Source organism: Pygoscelis adeliae, unplaced genomic scaffold (genome assembly GCF_000699105.1).
Source record: "Pygoscelis adeliae isolate BGI_AS28 unplaced genomic scaffold, ASM69910v1 Scaffold68, whole genome shotgun sequence".
NCBI classification, from domain to species: Eukaryota; Metazoa; Chordata; class Aves; order Sphenisciformes; family Spheniscidae; genus Pygoscelis; species Pygoscelis adeliae.
In genome coordinates, this window is record NW_008825501.1 from 2856334 (window position 1) to 2866812 (window position 10479).

A 10479-nucleotide genomic window follows, 5' to 3' on the forward strand; every position below is an offset into this window, starting at 1 on the left:
TTCTACTGTTTGATCTGTTTTATTCAGGAACAAAGCAGTGTATTATCTCTCTCACTAAGCCACCTATTCCTTTATTCCAGCCACTGTTCATTCCCTGCATGATAATTGGAATTTCCCCTTAAAGACACTGAGATCGCCTTATAGAAGCTAGGTTTACCTTTTGAGAAACATAACTGGGGAGAGAAGCTTTAGATGGAGCAAAATTTATTTCTTCTTTTGCTTTATTGCAAGAGTTATTTGGAGCTATACACAGCTGTTCTATCAATATAGCTGATGGTGGTAAAGTGCAAAGAAAATGAAATCAATGAAAATCTTCTTGATGGATCTAAGTTTCAAAGGGGCAACATAAAGCAAACCTCAGCTTAACTTTTCTACACAGAATCAAACCCGGCTATATAGATCTTTAAATGTCCTGTTAGTGATTATAATATATGTAACTATTATCAGGTCGTAATTTTCTTCTCACTTCCTGTTTCTTTCCAAATAACACTTTGGTAACACATACAAAAGGACACAAATGTCTCAAGATGCACGTTTATAAAGAGTTCACAGTTCACTGATCCCTAAGAAATGGAGTTCTCAATGTTTTTCAGGTAAATTTGGGATCACTTTTTATTACTTAAAAGATTTAGTAAGAATAGTAAGTCCAGTTTACTCCAGCAAGGGTCGGGGTAAGATATCTCTTTACAAAATTGGAAACAAAATCCATAAAGGAAAGAATCAGTAAAAGATATTTGCAAGGTCCTTCTGGAAACTGACCCAGTTCTTGTCAAATTCCACACATTTTCTTTCCTCCTCAGGGTCTGGGTTGAGAGGTGATACAGCCTTCCTTTGAATATTCCTTCTGAAAACTGACCTCCATGTACGGAAAAAGACCTAATCTTTTACCTCTGCTTTACTGACAAAAAAATATGTAATTCAAACACATCATTCAGGTAGTCACTGGTGTTGTAATGATCTTATTTTCTGATATTTAATTGAGTACTTTCATCACATACCCATCTGGCATGTAGTATTAGGTAAGCTGGCCTAAAACATGGATGTTTTTGAAGGGAAATGCTGTCGGTTGATGTCCATATTGGTGCAGTTGAGGTGTCATTTAGTAGCAGATTTAGCACGACTGAAAAGCTATTTGCAAAGTTGACCCTGATGGAGCTGTGATCCCCTACTCTTACAGAATTTCTGGTATAGACAGCTGCTTTGTATACATCACAGCACTCCGTGGATCCTACACCTGAAGAAACAGTACTCATAAACCTTATTAACGTTACCATAATTGTCTTGTTCTCAGTATTGCAAAGAGATTTAAGTCTCTCATGATTAAAAATGGAATTTAGAATTATATTTTTATCCTGGATAAAATGTCTTTAAATACTATTATTTTCAGACAACACAGTCATGCTTGAACAAAGAACATAGGTCCCCTAATCTCTTGCATTAGCCTAAAGACTCGTCTTTTCCCTCACCGACTAGTATCTATTATGGAGCTAGATGTTTGCTTCTGTGCTGCCCAGAGTTGCATAAATCTAGTTCATCACCGAGGCCACGTTAAAGACCTGCAAGATGTGTAGAAAATCTTCATTCTATTCTATCTAATAATCTAATGATTAAAACGTATGTACAGTACAGTTTTAAACTAAGCTCAAAACCTTCTTTTTTTCTAAAAAGTTGTGTCCTTGTATCTTCCATATTTCAGAGAAGTCCAGTACAATAGGCTAAAGGGTTTTCTGATGAAGGACAAAGCTCTGCTATTTAAGCTGTTGTAGAAATTTAGAAATCATTACCACGAGGTACTCTATATTCTGGTGGTCAGGGAACACTTTTGATTTTATCACCATATAAAAGGTTGCTTCTAAGCTGTGAAGCCTGGGAAAAGCCAGTCTGCAACCAGGCTCCTATCTTAAGGAAAGCATCTTAAATCACCAAACCAATTCAAGATAAATTTCATTTCTCATCTGCACAAAGTTCTGAATGAGGAAAAAGGTATAGAGGTGAATGAACAGTCAGAAAAGATCACATAGATTGTCCTTATGCTGTCCATTTTCAGCCTGAACTGAAAGTTCTCATTTTAAACTTATTTCTCTTTACCACACAACTTTTCATTTTGGCAGATGATCCCATGTGTCATAACTCTAAGAAAAATATAATAAAATACAAACCTCTTACAAGCTAAGGTAAACTTCTTTTCTCAGGGTCTTGTAAGATTTCTGCACCAATTTTGAGGTGATGATCCGATTTTTCAAAGAAACTTTGGAGAAAGATCAAAATGTTCCAATTCATTGGTTGAAATGTGGTTGCCTAAAAAAACCAAGCAAACAGGCAAAAAAACCCTCAGATACTTTCACAAAACTAGCTTAAGGAGTTGATTAACTGCAATTAAATCAATAAAGAATTCCACAAAAATAGATTTAAATCCCCTAGGAGACTGCAAAGAGATTTAAGGATATGCCTATTTTAAAAGCATTAAAGAGAGTATATATTTTTTGCCTAACCTTAAGCATCTCCAAGCATCTCCAAGCTAAACTAGGTTAGTTGTCTAAGAAACTTCAGTAGACAGTTGAGGGTGATGTGTTTAAGAACATGATTCATAGTACATACCATAAGCACGTATCTTTGAAGGTGATAAATTACTCCATGGGAGGCTGTTTCTCTCCATTGACCGGGAAAAGACACAAGACTGTGAGCTTAGAGAATGTCCATAACGTGTAGATGCCTAAAGTTAGGCCCACCCTGGTATTTTTTGATTCAGCACCTGAAAGATGCTTGTGTTTACACCACCAAAAAATAAAATGTTTCATTCATGTTCTTAAACACTCTTTAAAAAGAGACTAACTAGAAGCTAACTGTGAAAGATTTAGAGCTATTGAGCTATTTAGTCTCAGTCAAGACCAAGCTCAGGGTCTGTCAAGATTCAGCCACCATTTCCTTTGAATTATTTACTTTTTCTATTCACTTTCTTAAGAATAGTTAATCTCTCAGGTAGACACAGATTTGTTCTTTGTGATTCCTTTTATAAAGAGATCTTAGTTTTGTAAAAAATCTAACTTTTTTTTTTTTCCAATGGATTTATTTTTATTTTTTGTGAAAAAGCAGAAGATAGTTACTTTTTTTTCCCTCCCTCTTCTTTTTTGGCTCATAACATTTTTGTCAGGAAAAATTAAATGCACAGGTAGAAAAAACCAACAGAAATAATTAGCAAGAAGAAATCTTCTCCTGTTCTGTCTCAGGAGTGGGGAGAGGAGGGCATATAAGAACTGATCAAGAATTTAATAAATCACAGCAGATTAACAGCTCTCTGTATTTTTTGGCACATTATGTATATTTATATTCCTTCTTCCCACCCATAACTGACAAGTGAATATCTTGCACTTGTAGGGCAGAATATGAAAATAGCACCTGAATGTAATTATGAAAACCACAGTGTTTTTCAAAATGTCTATTGTCTAACATATGGTCTTTAATCTAAAAATAATCTGTGCCTTATTATTTTTGACTAGAATCTAAGTAGAAACTTGTAAAGGTTTTCCTTGTACTGTATCAAGCTGTTTTTGAAAACTGTAGTTTATTACTTTATCCATAAAACCAAGACAGCAAAACATATTTTATTAGGCAAACTGCATCACTAATTTAACAGCAGTAGAAACATACTTTATTAATTTTATAAGGATTAACATAGAGCAAAAAGGCATTCACCACATTTTAACATCCTTATACAAAACGTTGTTGACATTCTGGAGATAAGGTTCCCACTAACAAACAACAATAGATCTCTTCTGACCACTAATAGCTGTGGAAAAATTGTTCTGATTAATCTGTGGTACAGCTCTGAGAAGAGGGAGGGATTAGGTCAGTGGCAATGTGGACGCCACTGGCTACCAATGTGATAGTTATGATTTAAACATTTCACAGAATTTAAGGTCAGTTGGTTTCCTCTAGTATCAAGGTCCGGAATGCACACACATGGACCATAGAATTTCTCTCAATAAACCCATTACTGAGGGACCCAGGCTCTTTTAAAGGCAAATGTTCACTAATCTTAAAAAAAACAAACAGCAAGCTTGGACTCCGGAACCAGAAAGTGATAGCTCCTGGACTGGCCAAATCTTAATTACAAGTTAAATTATATGAAAAAGCTGTACACTGCCAAAAATATTTATGAAGTTGCCATGGTTCATATTCAAGCTGATTCCATCTTAGCTAGAAAAGGTCTTGAAGGAGGTTTGATCTCCTGAGGTTTCTGGTTGCATCTTTGAGGAAAAGAGACAGTTTACTCAGATGGAAAATATAGAAGGGTCAAGAGGAGTCAGCATGACTACATGAAGATCATTGTAATTGATTTGACTTTCTGATAGTTGTGATATAATTCTTTCCACGGCAGATGTTTTAACCTTTTTTTTTTTTAATTGTGATTTGTACTGAATTATGATTTATTGCCCCATTTCACAATTTTTCTGGTGAAGACATAAGTAAGAGTTGACCTAACTGCACTCTACAACTGCTCGATGGGCAGTAATAAAGATGAAAAGGCCAAATTTTTTCCAGCAGGTGGTATTCCAAGGGATAATGACTTGTTGTTTGGGATGTTCAGACTGGACATTAGGAAAAAAACTTTCTCATCAGACCAGGGGTGCAGTACTGAAACATGTCACCCAAAGATGCTGTGGAGTCTCCACCCTTGGAAACTTTCCAGACGTGGCTATTCATAGCCCCATCTGCTCTGACCTAGTGATGACTAGTAGAGCCTGACTTGAATCCTGGACTAGATGACCTCCGGAGGTTCTCTCCAACCAATGTTTCTATGAAACTGTGACACTGTTTATCCTGTGGGATCATCTGATATAGAAAGTCTGGGGAAGAAGATAAGGTCCTACCTAGGTTTGGATTATAAATATATATATATATAATATAAGACCATTTACTGTTTGGAACATATTGTTCAGCCATGGTGTCAACTTATCCTCGTGCTCTGAGTCATAGAAGAGGCCAGAATATTTGGGAGATCCTTATTTACTTACTAAAAAAAAAAGAAAAAAATTAGTGCAAACAGTTATTCTTGCACCACAGTGTCTATCTTTGGGCAACAGGAACAGAGGAAAAATGGAATTGTGGGTGGGACAGTTTTGAGAAGTTTGCATCTATATTTTCCATGCTGCAACCCAAAGATGTTCCCTGGAAAAAGTAAACAAAGCACAGATTGATAAACTTTCTACTGCGCTTGCACAGGTACTGTTGCTCATTGCACTCCCTGGGGTGGATGGCTTTTACTAGAACTGTGTTAAATAGCTTAAGAAATTAATTTTCCTATAATACAGACATCTTTAAAAGCATGATCTTGCTGTGCAGTAAATCAATTCATGTGACAGATTTATTCTTTTATTGGGAATTTTCTCAAGGGGTTTTAAGAAAGGAAAAACCAGTTGAGATAAAATAAGAATTGACTGAAATACCAGAAACAAACAAAAGAGTCTCCTACAGAAAAACTGAAGTTACTTTGGAAGCTCAAAAAGTTTGTTAAACTTTTTGGCAGAGAAATTAATTTATCTTCACTGTCAGTTGAGCTGACAGTCTCAACCTTTATTTGTATGCATTGTCCTTTTTAACTTGTATGTAATTCCTGATTTCAGAAAGAGAATAAAGTAAGGCCAGGATACATCAGAACAAATGGTATTTTAGGTATTTTCAGGATGTTTCCAATCCACTAGAGCTTAGAAAACCTGGAGATCTCTTCATCAAGTTCCAGCTATGTGTGACCAGTCAGTGAAAACTTCACATGAATCATTGTTATGAGAGCTTGATATTTAGAAGCCCAGGCTTCTTTTCTCCACTTCTGCTACATCTTTTCCATATAATGTCATGCAGGCCATTTAATCTATCTTTGCTTGTGCTTCTTCATTCTTCATTCCCTCCTAAGTGAAATGCCTCATCTGAGATACCTGGCAGGAAGTTGTGCCTTTCAGAATTATTTGCTGCTTGATATTGACTGTCTTTTTTTTTTTTTTGGGGGGTGTATCTTAAAGGAAGGATGTGATTACACAGACAACCCTTTTATTTCCAGATAGAAAGACTTCAGAAGAGAGAAAGCTGTATGAATATCCATCTGGATAAGGTGGGCTGAGAAAAGTAAGTAAAAAAACTATGCTTGGTAGTCTAGAAATGCAATGAGTAGAATATATTGAAAGTCTTCAAGTTTTCAAAAATATTTCTGCAAAAAGGAACAAACTAAATATTTTTCATGTCTACTGAAGGCAGGATAAGAACTAATGACAGAGCAGGAGATTAAATTCAATATTTAGAAAGGCAAGAACTGGAATAAATGAGTAGAATGGTCAAAGAACCTTTCTGCTTCTAAAAGCAGATAGTTGAGTTTTAATTATTCTCACTTTGACTTCTGTTTAAAGGATGTCTTCATACTCTTTTTCCTTTTATTATTCCACCATTATCAAAATTGGGCACTCAGTTTTGTTTCGGCAAGACAGTAAAACACAACGCATTTTGGCTAAAAATTGAACCGATACAAATCCCATTCAGAATAAGGGATAGAGTCTCATTTTCTGAATGCATTTTGAAGGATGCATTTTTTGTAGTTAAACATTCACACTTCAAAACCAAACCGCTGAGTTTCACCATTACTACTTAACAAAACAGACTCACTGGATTGGAGTTTTTCTTGGCACAGAGCTGCATGCAATTAAGAGTTCCACTAGCTGGGTTGTTCCTGCCTGCAAAAATGAATAGTTTCTGTATGAGTTTAGGGGAAAAAAAAAAAAAGGAACTTATTCAGCAGTTGAAATATACAATAAAAATGTCACTGCTATCTTTGCTTTAATTATGGAGCTCACATTGTGATTATATTCTATACCAGTTTGTCAGAAAATGAGACTGTAACCATTATTGCTAAGCACTGTAACATCTCTTCTCTTCACTGAGTTTGTGTGCCCTCATTTTTATTCAGTCATATTCAAACCATATCCTTTTCTTACAGGTTTGCAATAACTAGGACATTTTTCTAGCTCATTCTGCCTGTTATAAATGAATAGCCTGGAAAATTTCCTTCTCACTCCCATGTTTAAAGGCACAGATGAAGGACAAAAAAAAATTTTCTGCTGCCATTGTTCAGGAGGCCTTCCGCTATCACAGGGGATCTCTATGGCATATTCTGTGCTTGAGCATTAACCTGATCTAGCAGAGGGTAGTGAGATAGCAGAGCATTGCCACAAAGACCCTGAAAGTGAGGAGAGACATGAAAAGCAGATTGGAGAAAGCAATGTTACCCCTGGTTGTTCTTCCAATCAGAAGGGAGCCTGAAACATGTAATCATTGTGGTTTGAAAGAACCACTCTTCTGGTCCAAGAAGCTCAGATCTCAACTGGGCGATCAAGAGTGAGCTATAAACTGAGCTCCACATGTAGGACTGACTCAGGAAGAACGAGGGTTCCGAAACACTTCAACTGAGGAACACATTGAACTGAAAAGATATATTTTTATTGCAAGTTTATACTTTTTTTTTCCTGTTTTCTACAGACCCCATGTAGAATTTTGGCCTTTATAACTGTTGATGTCAAACAACTGTTTCTTTCTGGTCATCTTTTACTATAGCCTGTGGGATTTGTACCTGATTATATTAAAAAAAAACCCAAACCCAACACCAATGAATGTTTTCTAGAAGGTCAATCCATTCTACATCTAATTCTTGCCTCAACCATGGGCAGCTGCTTCTGAAAACGTCACAAGACTTTACTGTATCTGATCTTGTCTTCAGAAAGTAGATAATACAGACCATGTCTTGCTTTTGCCATGCCTAGTAACACTACTGGGAAACGCAATCTGAACAACAGTAGGTAGAAGATATTTCTACTGAATTCTGCTGACAGAATGGTTTTCTGCCAGACAACGCAGTTAAGACAAGGTCTTAAGTACTTCTCAAAATCACACCTATTTTGTTGATTTTTTTTTCTTTTTAGACTACAAAAGTGAAAATAATCCCTAAATTTTAATAGACTTGAAACATCTTGTTTTGACAATTTCAAAAATACTTTTTCCTTTTCATTTTTCAAGGGTTTTGTTTTGAAATTTTTATGTGTGACAGATTAGGATATAACATATATCAAAACAAATTGAAACATTTCAGCCCAACAAAAGCAGAACTGTTGTCATCCCCTGAACATTTTATTGGTAAAAATATGAAAGTGTCTTGCCTTGTTTCAATTCAGATAAAGTCAGATTAGGTAATGATGAAATTCTATGTAAATCTATATACTTAAAACCTGGCCATTTATGCTTATTATCACAAACTGGCAAATTCTTCTGACTATAGCAGGCAAATATGGGAAAATGTACTTTGTATGTTTGTTTTATTTCTAGTAAAGTGGTTAAAAAAAAAAGTAGGCATTTGTTTTAAGTTGAGATAAATGGAAAATCATAATAGATTAATGGTGGCTAATAAAAACCCAAACCAAATAAAAAAAAGAAAAAAAAAAAGAAACCAAACCAAAACCCTGGTGTTTTTCCAAGTACTTCAGAGAACTCCAAAAAGGCATTTACAGATTTTCAGTATTTCTAGTGAACTAAATTATACATCAACTGCTTCTTTCATAAAGGGAGTTAATAAACAATCCAGAAATATTTGGTCCTAAAAATTTTGGACAGATATTTCCTCTTCTAGAATCAGAATAGAAGCATACATGTAAGTATCATATTTCTGAATATATTACCTCAAGCAATGTGAAATAAATATGCTTTCTTGATTATGCAATAACTGTCTATTTATCTTGACATTGAGAGAAGCCCATTTTAGAATATACAGTGCTCAGCTGCTGGGCATTTCCCTGCAGATGAAGGATATACAAGTTTGAATCCCATTTAAGTCAGAAAAATAATTAATTTCAAGTAAAACACGTTTGATTTAAATATTATTAGGTTACAGAATGCAAGATGCAACCTTATTTTGCTGATTTTTATAGCTGGTGTCTATGATGTCTTGTGACTCTGCCCTGAAAAGCAGGAAAATATTTGACATTTTCATTTCTCCTGACTGCTGTTCAAAATTATTTCCTGGATTTAACTTCAGTTTTGAATAATTTCTACCACACTACAGTTGGACTTTTTAAATGTCCTTTTCTAGTTTCCTTTTTTTCTCCTCAAACAAATGAGATACTTAAAAAAAAAAGAAAAAAAAAAAGAAAATTGCAGCTCTGATAAGAACCACAGAACTATTCAGAATGGTAACTCTCTTTTACACATGAGGAAACTGAGAAACAGAATAAGTTAAGTCCCTGACATTGACAGAGAGTTCAATAGTCTAATCTTCACCATGGGCAGCTCACCTTATTCATGGACCACACCTCATCCCACAGAAGAAAAAAAGCGTTACCTGTGGTGTCCTCACCAAACATTTGAATCCTCTCATTGCTGTATCATTATTACATTGGTTCTGTCTTAGATTTTGATTTTGACCTAGCTGTACACTGGTGTCCTGCTTACACTGGACTTCATAGCAAACAACACTGCATGTTCTGTGTACTGCACTCAATGTAATATAAAGGCATTTCTATTACTATTATTTTTTTCTTTCTAGCTTTGTTAACCCACTGATGACCCCAGCCTTCAAGTTATATTAAGAAGATGTAAATATCTATGTGCTTTCTAGCTGTCACTCCAGAGAACTGAGTAGCATTCTCTTGGATTCATCTTACCTAACTGTAGATGGGAGACATTTACAGCATCATCTCCCTTTGAACGTATCATCCTGGACTCTCTTCTACTCCACAGAGAGTGGTAGGAGCTTTCAGGATGCAATTTATACGGTCTGTTATACATAACTATTTTAGGGTGGAAAGTATCATCCTCATGACTATAAAGGGACTCTCAGGTAACTAGGTCAGAGGTATCTACATGATGGATATCTGCACTTGTTCAAATCAATGTCTTCCATAGACACCTACACCTGCAGTTCAGGTGTAGGCACATGTTATCCATATTAAGAGGCCAACTCCCCCTTTTCTGACCACTAGACATTCATTAATGTCCCTTTGCCTGACGATGCTGCTCATCTGTGTGCCCCAACCTTTTTAATCCAAAATGAACTAGGTTAACTTAAACAATATAAGTAGTAAGTCTGTGTTAACGTGTTTCTTTTTGACTGAAATGTGTTGTGGAGCATCATGAAAATAGCTCAGTCATCGAAACTCCCCTCTAGGTAGTAAATTGAACTTTCAACTAAACTGAAAATTTCAAAGAAGTAGAATTTTATCTTTTCACTATTTTTTTATCCAAAAAGATTTATTTTTTTTAAATGATTTTTCAACAAAATACAACTTCTTCCAGAGAAAACTGTACTGTATGTTACATTTTCTGTCTTCCCTCTCATTATGATCTTCAGAGATCTGCTTGGTAGAGTGCCATGGGACAAAGCCCTGGAGGGAAGAGGGGCCCAAGAAAGCTGGGTAATGTTCAAGGATCACCTCCTCCAAGCTCAGGAGC